The 11653-nt window shown below is 43.8% G+C and overlaps 1 long non-coding RNA gene across 1 annotated transcript; it reads right to left on the reverse strand.

The window, feature by feature from the left end:
* Positions 1-681: 681 nt before the first annotated feature.
* LOC148687380 (uncharacterized) lies at positions 682-9809 on the reverse strand. The gene is made up of 3 exons (XR_015947912.1): positions 9691-9809; positions 4612-4758; positions 682-763 (listed from the first exon to the last, which is right to left on the reverse strand). It is a non-coding gene; the product is annotated as an uncharacterized LOC148687380 (long non-coding RNA).
* Positions 9810-11653: the final 1844 nt, after the last annotated feature.

Raw genomic sequence — 11653 nt, forward strand, 5'->3', positions numbered from 1 at the left:
TGGCGATTAGGAGCAAAGCCAAAAGATGGGGGCAAAGCTGTATAGAAACCTCTTACACCTCACCCCACATCATTCATTTTCTCCCTCCCTCTCCCTCCCTCCCTTCTCTCACCCATCACAAGAGGATAGGTCCCTACCATGAGGGACCTGTAATATAAAATATGATTTAACAAGCAGAATCTTTTTGTTTGAGCCATTCATGTTTTATTCATCTGATCACGGCGCTTGCCAATGATTCCTAGCTCTCAAACAGCATTCAATGGCATTTTCTTTCTTTTTTCTTTTCTTTTTGGAAGCTAGTAAATGATGCTATACAATTCTATATGCCCTTCATGTGGAAGTCATGGCCAGATAATCTGTTCCAGTACAATATTATCACCCATTCTCCTGCTGTAACATTACAGTATATAAATCTGAGTGCAAAACCTTGTAATTCCCCAAGATCATCATACAGGGAGCCTAATATGAAGTGTTTGATCAGATGCACATGGGGGCGTTCACATGTCCCAAATGCCCACACTTAATCTTGGTCTCGTGAGGCAATGGAGACAACTTTCAAAGCTGATGTTAATGTGTTCCAGCATTATTTTAGAAGGCTGGAGACAAGAAAGATCAGCTCAATTGTGGGATCATTAGCACCAAGGAATGCACAGGGCCTTGGAGACCTGTGACATCACAGGTATTCCTTCTCCGCATGTGACCCGTTTCTGTTCTGTGTTGCAAATGTCCTCTTTCATAAGGTGAGTCAAGTGAAGGTCTTAGCCTGTGAAATACAAGTGAAGGTCTTTGCCTATGAAAGATACAATGTATTGCAGTCTACACCCTTCTCACACACAAAAGAGGCTACAGATAACTCTTTATCTTTGCCTTCGTGTTTCCACAAACCAGAACCTAGAAGCAACTTCAGTAAAAGCTAAGTTCTTGTATCAAAGAACAGAAAATGTAAGATCACATTGCTGAGACACAGTGCCAAGAGTGTGGTAACTCTGTACAAAGCACCTCCATCCCAACAAACACTAACCACCCTGGCCATATTAAAGTAGGGAGGAAGCAGCAGAAAATGAGTAAGAATTTTAGAGGGAGGGAATAGGCCAGGTAAACATACTTCTTCTCTGCAATCAGGACCAATTCTATTTTACGCTCGAAAACATTCCCTAAAAAATAAACATAACTGCTAGAGCTGTTGCAAACAGGCACATAAATGCGACCCAATTATTATCTTAGATGTCATATTTATACCCTGCTTTTCTATTAAAATAACACTCAAAGCAGCTTACAGTACAAAGCAACAGAAATATAATATAATAACAGAAAATATTAACAACAACAACAACAACAACAACAACAACAACAACAATTATATTATTCATACACCTCCCATCTGGGTGGTTTTCCCTGAGTTGAAACTACATTTTCAATATAATATCAATAAATGTAATGGGGGGGGGGGCTATCACCTTTTTTGTTATTATGTTATGCATTTTGTGTATGTGTGTGTTTATGTCAGCAGAACAAGATAAGACTCCTTTTTAGCATGAGGACAGCATTATGGAATTATTCTATGGCTTGGGTTGTGATTGATTTGTAGTTTTCTTAGGATACTGGAGTCTTTTATATAGAATTCCAACATGCTGAGATTGGCTGTAACATTCCAGCAAGTGGCAGGCAGGGAAGCCTATAGTGATATCTCCCCCCTATCACCACTAACCTCATCAAACTACTGTATATTCCTGTGTATAAGACTACTTTTTAACCCAGGAAAATCTTCTCAAAAGTCAGGGGTCGTCTTATACACCGGGTCATATTTCTTATACAGTGAGTATATCCCAAACTCTATATTTTAGCTGGAAAAGTTGGGAGTCGTCTTATATGCCAAGTCGTTTTATACGCCGGAATATACGGTACATGAAGTAAGTGGGGAAGAAATTGCAGGCAGGCTACAGTGGTGTGTGGTGTGTGGAGGCTAGAGGAATTGTATCAGACACCATTGTGCCCCTGGATATAATTGCAAGTATGACCAGGTCTGAATTGGGATTAGAATTAACCAAGCAATTTTCAGATGTAAAATAATAACCATAATTCGGTTTGTTGAGCCCAGTTTTAAATTAGCATTGGAAATGAGGTTGCTCAGTGTTAGGTGACACACCAAAATACTTAGTGCGTAGGAAGGAGAACTGAGGAGAGTCTGGTTTGGATCCAATCTTCCTGGGATTACGATTTTTTAAAAATTATGAAAATAAGCGGCAATAAGAATGCAAAGACATAGGATAGCAATTCAGAGAGGCTGAATTATTACAGGCCAAAACACAAGAGCCAAAGACACTTGAAGAGAGATGCTGTATGTCAATGTTTATATGCTAATGCTGGAAGCCTCTAAGCTAAGATGGATAAACTAGAGTTCTTGGTGTTAAGAGGACAAAACTGATATAATGGACATAACTGAAATCTAGTGGGATGCACTTTCCCCTTTTGCTCCAACTAGTCAGTATAACTACATATGACTAGAGCTTGATTGGGGTGAAATTTTATTGAGCAGTGCTTGTAGGCAATGAAGCTGCCGGTGCAGAGAGACAAGGGAGCATTGCTGTAATTGGGGCAATGAAGGACTTAATCTTCCCTCAGTGACATGAATACAGATCTGAATCTGATTGGCTATGTGATGCCATGACACCATTGTATTCTTTATGTGATTGCTGATTGGCTTGGATCACACAGCAGAGAAATGTTCAGTAAAAAAGAATGGCACCAAAGCAGCCGTAACAGTACTGCAAGAAAGCCATCGCTGCATCAGGTGCAAAAAAGTGGGAAGCAGTTTTATGTCATCATCACTTTTTGAGTTCAACATGTCAACTTGTGTATCAAAAACCCAACCTATTAAAATTGTCGCAACACAAACTGTTGTTTTTGTTTTTGTTGACATTCACCTGTCTCGAGAGACAATGGAGTGTGCCTCTAGGGGTGAAGACAAACCGCTGCGTTAGCAGAACGGAAGTGACCTCTCTAGGGCGCAAGTCTGGCAGTGTGTATGGAGGTCCTGGGCTGCCCAGATGACAAGACCCTGCTCTTGGCCTCGCAGAGCAATACATTCGGCATCAGCGTCAGGAGTTGTCAGAAAAAGGTGTAAAAGGTGCCATCCAACCAACTTAGGGACTCAACTCTGGATTTCTGTAGGATTTACTCCTTAGCCTTTTCTTCTCCTGAAGATTTCCCTCAAGACAGCGAAGGTTTAGGATTTAGGATTTTTACTTAAATCATAGAATCATAGAATCATAGAATCATAGAATCATAGAGTTGGAAGAGACCACAAGGGCCATCCAGTCCAACCCCCTGCCAAGCAGGAAACACCATCAAAGCATTCCTGACAGATGGCTGTCAAGCCTCTGCTTAAAGACCTCCAAAGAAGGAGACTCCACCACACTCCTTGGCAGCAAATTCCACTGCCGAACAGCTCTTACTGTCAGGAAGTTCTTCCTAATGTTTAGGTGGAATTTTCTTTCTTGTAGTTTGAATCCGTTGCTCCGTGTCCGCTTCTCTGGAGCAGCAGAAAACAACCTTTCTCCCTCCTTTATATGACATCCTTTTATATATTTGAACATGGTTATCATATCACCCCTTAACCTTCTCTTCTCCAGGCTAAACATACCCAGCTCCCTAAGCCGTTCCTCATAAGGCATCGTTTCCAGGCCTTTGACCATTTTGGTTGCCCTCTTCTGGACACGTTCCAGCTTATCAGTATCCTTCTTGAACTGTGGTGCCCAGAACTGGACACAATACTCCAGGTGAGGTCTGACCAGAGCAGAATACAGTGGTAAATGAGCAATTGCTTTCATTAGAATGGTGATGTGAAGGAAGGGGGTTGTGTGTGCATAAATATTTACAAAGTGAGTATCATACAGTTAAATCCATTGGGACAAAAATGGTCTATGAATGATGTTTTTCACATATAACATAAGAATATAGAAACAGAAATCATTTCCATTACCTAAGTCACCCTGTCAAAAACATGTTTTGGCTGCCTCTGTAGGAAAACATAGCAATGTATATGAATTGTCTTGCTGGATAAGAACCAAACCCATTTATTATTTTATAGCCATCTCCTAAGGCTTCCTCCATAGAGATGTTGTGTTGTGTCCCTTCCCGTTCATTTTAGTTGCTTGTTTATGTGTTTATTTTAGCTATATTGTATATTTTAGAATTGCAATAATTACCAAATCCCCAACAGATAATTAAGAACACTTATGTCCATTTATTTCAATAACATAAAAATGTGACCAGTATTCTGAATGTGGTTATACTGTATAAATTGTACACTTACGATACTTTATTATCCTTACTGCTCTATTTGCAAGAGTGAAGATTAATGGCAAATAATGTATGTTTTAATTTAAACAATCTCTTTCTTACCTTTTGGTGGTAGTCACAAGGGCAGCAACAAACAACCATGCACCTGTTCTAAAGAACTGTACAATGCTGACACTAAATACATTTTGTGCCTGTTCTTCTTTGCTGTTATGTACTGTGCATATGTTTCACTGCATAAGTAAATGAGCCATGTGTTACTGCTTCGTATATCTATTTAAACAACAAGAGTCAAAAGTAAATTTTTCTTACTTTATATTGGTGACTAAGCTGCACTCAGGGACGCGGGTGGCACTGTGGGTTAAACCACAGAGCCTAGGGCTTGCTGATCAGAAGATCGGCAGTTCGAATCCCTGCGATGGGGTGAGCTCCCGTTGCTCTGTCCCAGCTCCTGCCAACCTAGCAGTTCGAAAGCATGTCAAAGTGCAAGTAGATCAATAGGTACCACTACAGCAGCAAGGTAAACAGCATTTCCGTGTGCTGCTCTGGTTCGCCAGAAGTGGCTTTGTCATGCTGGCCACATGACCTGGAAGCTGTACGCCGGCTCCCTCGGCCAATAACGCGAGATGAGTGCCACAACCACAGAGTCGTCCATGACTGGACCTAATGGTCAAGGGTCCTTTTACCCTTAAGCTGCACTCAGAGTATACCCACTGAAATTAATGGATGGGTTATTTAAGTCTACTGATTCTGGTAAGTCTACTCTGAGTATGACTCATACTGGATATCACCCTGTATTTTTCTAAATTTTGTTCCAAATGACAGAATGTCCAAATTCATGTTTGAGTCTCCAAGCAAATGCATGACAGATATTAAACTGCTAAAATGCCTCATGCCTTTATATGTATACATGAACAATGAATGCCATACAAAAAGATGGTGAGGTTTTCGGTAAGAAAAACCAAAACAACTGAATTTGAACAAAAATGTTATTTAGATTGCAAACTTTTATCTTCATTTAGTCTATCTGCACTTAAGGTTTTACAAAGTGATTTCATCAGGTGGGAAAAAGGAAATTCTATAAAATATATTAAAAACCAGATGGATAATTTATAGGTTAACTGAAATAACTGCAATTTGCAGGCTGTGACGCTATTGAAATAGTAGATGACTCTGTACTCATATGACCCTGTTGTTTCTTCCATTAATATTACAGGCAAAGCAACCCTGGTGAGGAGGAGGAGGAAATTCAGTGATGGAGAAACTGCCACTTCCTGTTAACGTGTGCCACCCAGGTGAGAATGTAGGGGAAAGCAGCAGCTGCTCCTTTTTCCAATTTTCTTCATTGTTGTTTTTCAAAATTCCTTGCCCTTTGACCTCAATGGAAATAAAACAAACTATGCGAGTTCCAGTAGTTTTGCAGCCTGTCTGGGGTGTGTCTGTCTGTCAGAGGACCATGTAGATTTGTAGACCTTTGGTTCCCTGACAGGCAGAAAGATTATGTAGATCTGTAGACATGCCCTTGGAACTTTCCATTTTGGTCTCTAATGTGGCAGGATTTCTACCTGAGGAACAGTGATGGCAGGCTTTCCTCTCTGTGGACAGAGTGGGAGGTCTGTAAGTGGAAAAGGTGGTCCAACAGAGGTGACCTGGTGTGGCAGTGGCAAGCTCTGCCACCACCACCATTCTGTGGGCAGAAACATTGCCACTCTTGGAGGCCAAAACAGAGAATTCTAGGGGTGTGTCTGTCTGCAGGATCTTAAGCTTCCCTGTCATGTTCCCAAACTGCTTCCCAAACTAAGTGGTGGTTCCTCTGCCAACGAATCCCTGCCACCACCTCAGGATTGCTCTCCATCAAGCTGGAACGTGTCCAGAAGAGGGCAACCAAAATGGTCAAAGGCCTGGAAACAATGCCTTATGAGGAACAGCTTAGGGAGCTGGGTATGTTTAGCCTGGAGAAGAGAAGGTTAAGGGGTGATATGATAGCCATATTCAAATATATAAAAGGATGTCATATAGAGGAGGGAGAAAGGTTGTTTTCTGCTGCTCCAGAGAAGTGGACACGGAGCAATGGATTCAAACTACAAGAAAGAAGATTCCACCTAAACATTAGGAAGAACTTCCTGACAGTAAGAGCTGTTCGGCAGTGGAATTTGCTGCCAAGGAGTGTGGTGGAGTCTCCTTCTTTAGAGGTCTTTAAACAGATGCTTGACAGGCATATGTCAAGAATGCTTTGATGGTGTTTCCTGCTTGGCAGGGGGTTGGACTGGATGGCCCTTGTGGTCTCTTCCAACTCTATGATTCTATGATTTTAAAAAGAAAATATCCTGCTTTCCTGTCTGTTTAGAAAAGAGATGGCTAGAACTGCCACAAACAAATCGATGCAGTTATTGTGCACAAAAGCTAGCACCTGAAAGACCACTGCATTGCCATTAACTGATGCTGCATCTATATCGCACTTCAGCCTCTAAGTTTTGCAAAGAGGTCTGCTGTTCTTTTCTCCGTTGCCTGGGAAAGGAACAATATATCGTGCTAGGGCTGGTCCAAGACGTTTTGCTGTCAGGGATGGAGTAGCAGCTGGTGCCAACACTCCAAGTCATGGTGCATATTCCCAAGGCCAGACAGGCTACTTTGGCACCTGGGACATAAAATCCCACTTGTGCCTCTTCCCCCACCCTGGCAGTAAACCTACATCAATAACAGATTAAATAACTAATAGTTTGCTGCCATTTCATCACATCCAAAATCTGCTCCCGAGGCTGCTTCCCCATTCTGCCTAATGCTAGGACAAACCCTTATCATCATGAGCTATTCTGGTATCTCAGGCACATCTTTTTGGATGGTTTTATGGATGTGCAACTGTGTTTAGGAACTATGGATAAGAGGCACAATTTAGTCTTTAAAATACTGCCCTGATGAGCACAACTTGTTCAATGAAATGCTAATGTAACATTTATAATAATAAATGACACTATAATGTAACTCCATGAATATACACACATGTATTTATAGACAAGTTGCTTCCAGGTAGAGGCATCTAGCCTATGACTGTTCACCCTTCGAAAGGCTGTTAGGGAACCTAAGCAAGGTTCATCTCTATGACATGTGCAGCATGCACAAATCCTGTCCAATATGGTTCCCTTTTTCAAAAGTAGACACAGGATCCCAGTCAGGTTGTGCAGTTTAAGAGCTGTGCAGTTTCATTCTTATTTGCAATCTACAAAACTGTTCCCTCACTGTTCTTGTATGCTAATTAATTTTAATTTTTGTTTTAGATGTTGAAAATTAGCATTAAAGTGCTATAAATAATACAGTCTGTTAGAAAGCTCAGCTTTTTTGGTATTTTGTCCTCTCATTTCCTATTAATATTAGATTAACCTGTCAGGGTCCCCCCCCCTTCATTTTAGGCTTCCCACAACAAATATGGTGTCTGATGATGGCTTCTCAGATGCTGTAGACTAGCTGAATACAGCTACAGTCCATAAGGCAAATCTATCCAGCTGTAATGTTCAACTCTCATTTTAAATCAAATCACAAAATATTAGGTGCAAAATATTGTCAACATATCTGACTCACTGGTGGCTCCTAAATCTTTTTTAGAATGGATATAACAGATTAATTTTCTTATCCATTCATTCAATCATTCATTGATTTGCAGAATCATAATCCACTTCCCAGAGAAAAACTACTGAGACTGTGTACAATAAGATAAAGATAAAGCACAAAAGTTTACAAACTCAGTAAATTAAAAACAATAAAAATACTTCTACAATTCTACAACTAGTGTTCCATAAAATTATTGGGACCCACATCTTAAATAAAAAATATCTTCAGTAGCCTTCACAATGTTTTCCTCTGCCTCCCAAGATCACAGGCAGCATACCTTTGAATACTAGCTGCTGGGAATCCTGGGTTGGGATAGTGCTTATATGCTTCTCATGGGCAGCCATTTGGCTGGCGCAGGAACAAGATGCCGGACTAGATCAGCCCACAGCTCTTATGTTCTTACTGGCCACCCAATATTAAGATGGTAGGCATTTGTCTAATTTCACTTGGTAAGTGATTCCAGAGGACTAGAGTCACAACACTAAAAGCCCTGATGTCTAGTAAATGTAAGCACACACAATCTGCTCAGTGCTACCCAGTTATGCGTGTATCTGGAAAGTATGTATGTGTAGATGCTGCTAAACCCATTTAGTTAATTTCTACACAATCATGAAATATACACTGCATTCGAGCTATTATTTATTTATTTATTACATCTATATACTACCCTGCCTTCGAGGAGCTCAATGCATGACTTCTCCACTCTTCCCCTATTTTATATACTGCCAACAACTTGTGAGGGTTAGGCTTAGAGGCAGTGACTAGGCGAGGGTCACTCAGGAAGCATTATGGCTGGTGGGGGATTTGAAACCTGGTCTCCCAGATCCTATTTTGACACTCATAATTGCTGCAGTACAGTGATCCTAAATAAAATAATTGGTTATCACGATCCTAAAATGATGAACCAGTTGTAGACTATCATCCTATCTTTAACACAAACCAGCACAGCGTCACTGGTCATGATGACCTAGCTGCTTTAATACTCCATTCTCCTTATTTCTTAGCATGGTATGTTGCATAGCACCAGGCTCGGGCAGAACCATACACCATACATTTAAAGCACATTCAACACATATGGCTTCCCTCAAAGAATCCTGGGCACTGCAGTTGGTTAAAGAGGCTGGGAACTCTGCCTACAATTCCCGGGGGAAACCATGCACTTTAAATGCATGTTGAATGTGCTTTCTTTGTATGGTGGGAGCCTGCTGGCTGCGCCTGGAGTCATTTGCATTTTGTTAAGCAGCCAGAGGGCAGCACTACAAGGTTGTTGTGTGTTGGGCAACACAGGGGGGGCAGTGGGTGTGGGTGTGAGGATACACACCAAATAAATTGCCTAAGAGACCTGGAAGAAAGATTTTGTAACATTTATGGATTGTAAAAAAGTTTCAAAGCTATGTACAAAAATAGTAGGCTACTGTAACAACAATCGAAACATCCACAGTCATGGGCGTAGACAGGATTTTTGTTAGCCCCACCCCCAAAGTTGTTGAGCTAATTTTGGGGAAATCACGGCTAAAAATCCCCCCAAAAGAGGATTTTAGGGGGTGCAGGCTTTTGTTTTTTGGGAAGGCAGGCTTCTGCTAGAGGGGTCAGCCTTCTGCTGGGGGGGGGGGGAGACAGAACCTCAGTTAATTGAGTATTTTTTATGCTTTTCAATACTTTTAGAGGATTTTCTGTTCACAGGGTGGTACATTGCGATACACTGATGTGAAGCATTGATAAAAACCGAGCAACCTTTCTACCTGAGCTGCCTAAAGTTCCCGGACCGATTCTGAACGTAGGTACCTATTCGCGCCCTCTTGAAACTCCTACTCCTCCGCCGACCTGACCTGTCCCCTCTGCCTTCCTCGCACACTGCAGTTGAGAAGCGATCCCGATCCCGCGAGCTTGGGAAAGCAACGTGACGCCGCGGCGCCGGGGGGGGGGCTTTGCATATATTATGCAAATCCCCCCGAACCCCCCAACCTCCTCTCCCTCTCTCGGAGCGCGCTGGGCGCCCGCCTCTCGGTCTAGGTGAATAAATTATGCTAATGAGACTCGCGCGGTTCTGGCAGGCGCTTGGAGGCGGCGTGCGCTGTGCAGAGTCCAGAGAAGAGAGCGCGAGGCTCAGGAGTAGCTGCCGCCGCCGCCGCTACTGTTCCTGACAGCCGCTACCGAAGGCGCCTACGCAGCCAGGGGGCTGCAAACACGCTCCGGGGAAAGCAAGAGAACCGCTGCCGCCTCCGCCGCTGCTCGCCGCTTCCTAGGGTCCCCTCGAACTTGGCTTGCCGCCGACGTGACCCGGGCGCTGCGTAAAGCGCGCCAAGGAAGCCTGAGCGGAGCAACAAGTCTCCCGTCCGCGCCGCTGAGTGGGGAAACCGGGAGCACCTGGGAAGGTTGTCGGGCGCCGTTCTAGGGAGAATATTCCACGGTTGACCGTGTGGGTGGCAGTTTTGGGGGGCGCCCTGAGGAAGCTCGCCATGGTCTTTCTGCCTTGAAAGCCCCGCTCGGCTTTGGCTTGCAGGGGGGTCTTGACTTGGAGTTTATTTTTGTCGCGAGTGGGGGCGCGTGTTCGCGTTTCTGGTGGCGGGCACCTCCGGGCAAAGTGTCCCTCCTCCCCAGAGGAGGAAAGGGGATTTGGCCCTCCGCCTGTGCCAGCAGCAGCTGCCCAGCATGGTGGGGAAAAGCCCGGACGCCAAAGGTCAGGATGCCAACGGGGAGGCCAGCTGCTGGGGAGGACAGCGCTGCTGCTCCAGCAGGACGGCGCCCCCCAGCTCGCTGCTGGCTGCCCTGCTGCTCTCGGTGGCGTCCATCGCTTCCTGCGTGTATCTTGGGATGAAGACCAGTGACCTTCAGGCCAGGGTCTTGGCCATCGAGACGGCCCAAGGGGACGGATCTGCTGCTGCTTCCTACCAGCTGCTGCCCAGCTACTCTTTGGATCAGCTCAATGCACTGATGAAGGAAAACGTGGAGCGGCTTCTGGCTCAGGTGAGGTGGCCTTTGGAGGCTGAGGGTGGGACTCCCAGGAAAAGATAGTTAGCCAGGCAGCCACCTCAGGAATGCCTCTCTGTTTACTGATGGAGGCCATTTGCATGCGTAGCCCAAAATCGAAGCCAAAGGCAATAGAAGAAAAGTGCGGGGTTCGTGCAGGCATGCTTTCGACAGAAAGAGAGAGAAACTGGGCAAATATTAGGAAAAGAGTGTGTGAAAATTAGCCAAACATTTTTGTGTGGCTGAATGACTTTTAGGACTAAAATTAGCTGGTTTTATTGGGGTAATTTGCGGACAGGGCTCCCCATGGCTTAGCCCTTCAGTTGGCTTTGAATTCTACAGAGACACCCTCTTCATTATTATTATTCACAGAGAAATAGAATTGTAGAGTTGGAAGGGACCCTCCCGGTCATCCAGCTCAAGCCCCAGAAATGTAGGAATCCTGCCCACAGCCATCCCTGGGTGGGCTCAAATCACCAGCCTTCTGGTTAACAGCCAGACACACTACTTTACAGAGAACCAATAATAATGAAGAGGGTGCCTCTGAGCATGCCTTTCTGTTTTAACATTACAAACGAGAGAAGCCATACGAACCCCAAACAGGGTGCTGTCTACACAGTCTTGAGCTTTGAGACTAAATAAAGCCTTGGGCAGCAATTGCTTGAACAAGATATTAAAAATCAGGATGGCTGCATTGCTCTATGAACTGTGTTGCTCTGTGCATGGGATAAAGGGACAGTCTTATGAAACCTGGGATAGCTTGGAAAAAAGAGACATC

This window comes from Zootoca vivipara, chromosome Z1 (assembly GCF_965207765.1).
Source record: "Zootoca vivipara chromosome Z1, rZooViv2.hap1.1, whole genome shotgun sequence".
Taxonomy (NCBI): Eukaryota; Metazoa; Chordata; class Lepidosauria; order Squamata; family Lacertidae; genus Zootoca; species Zootoca vivipara.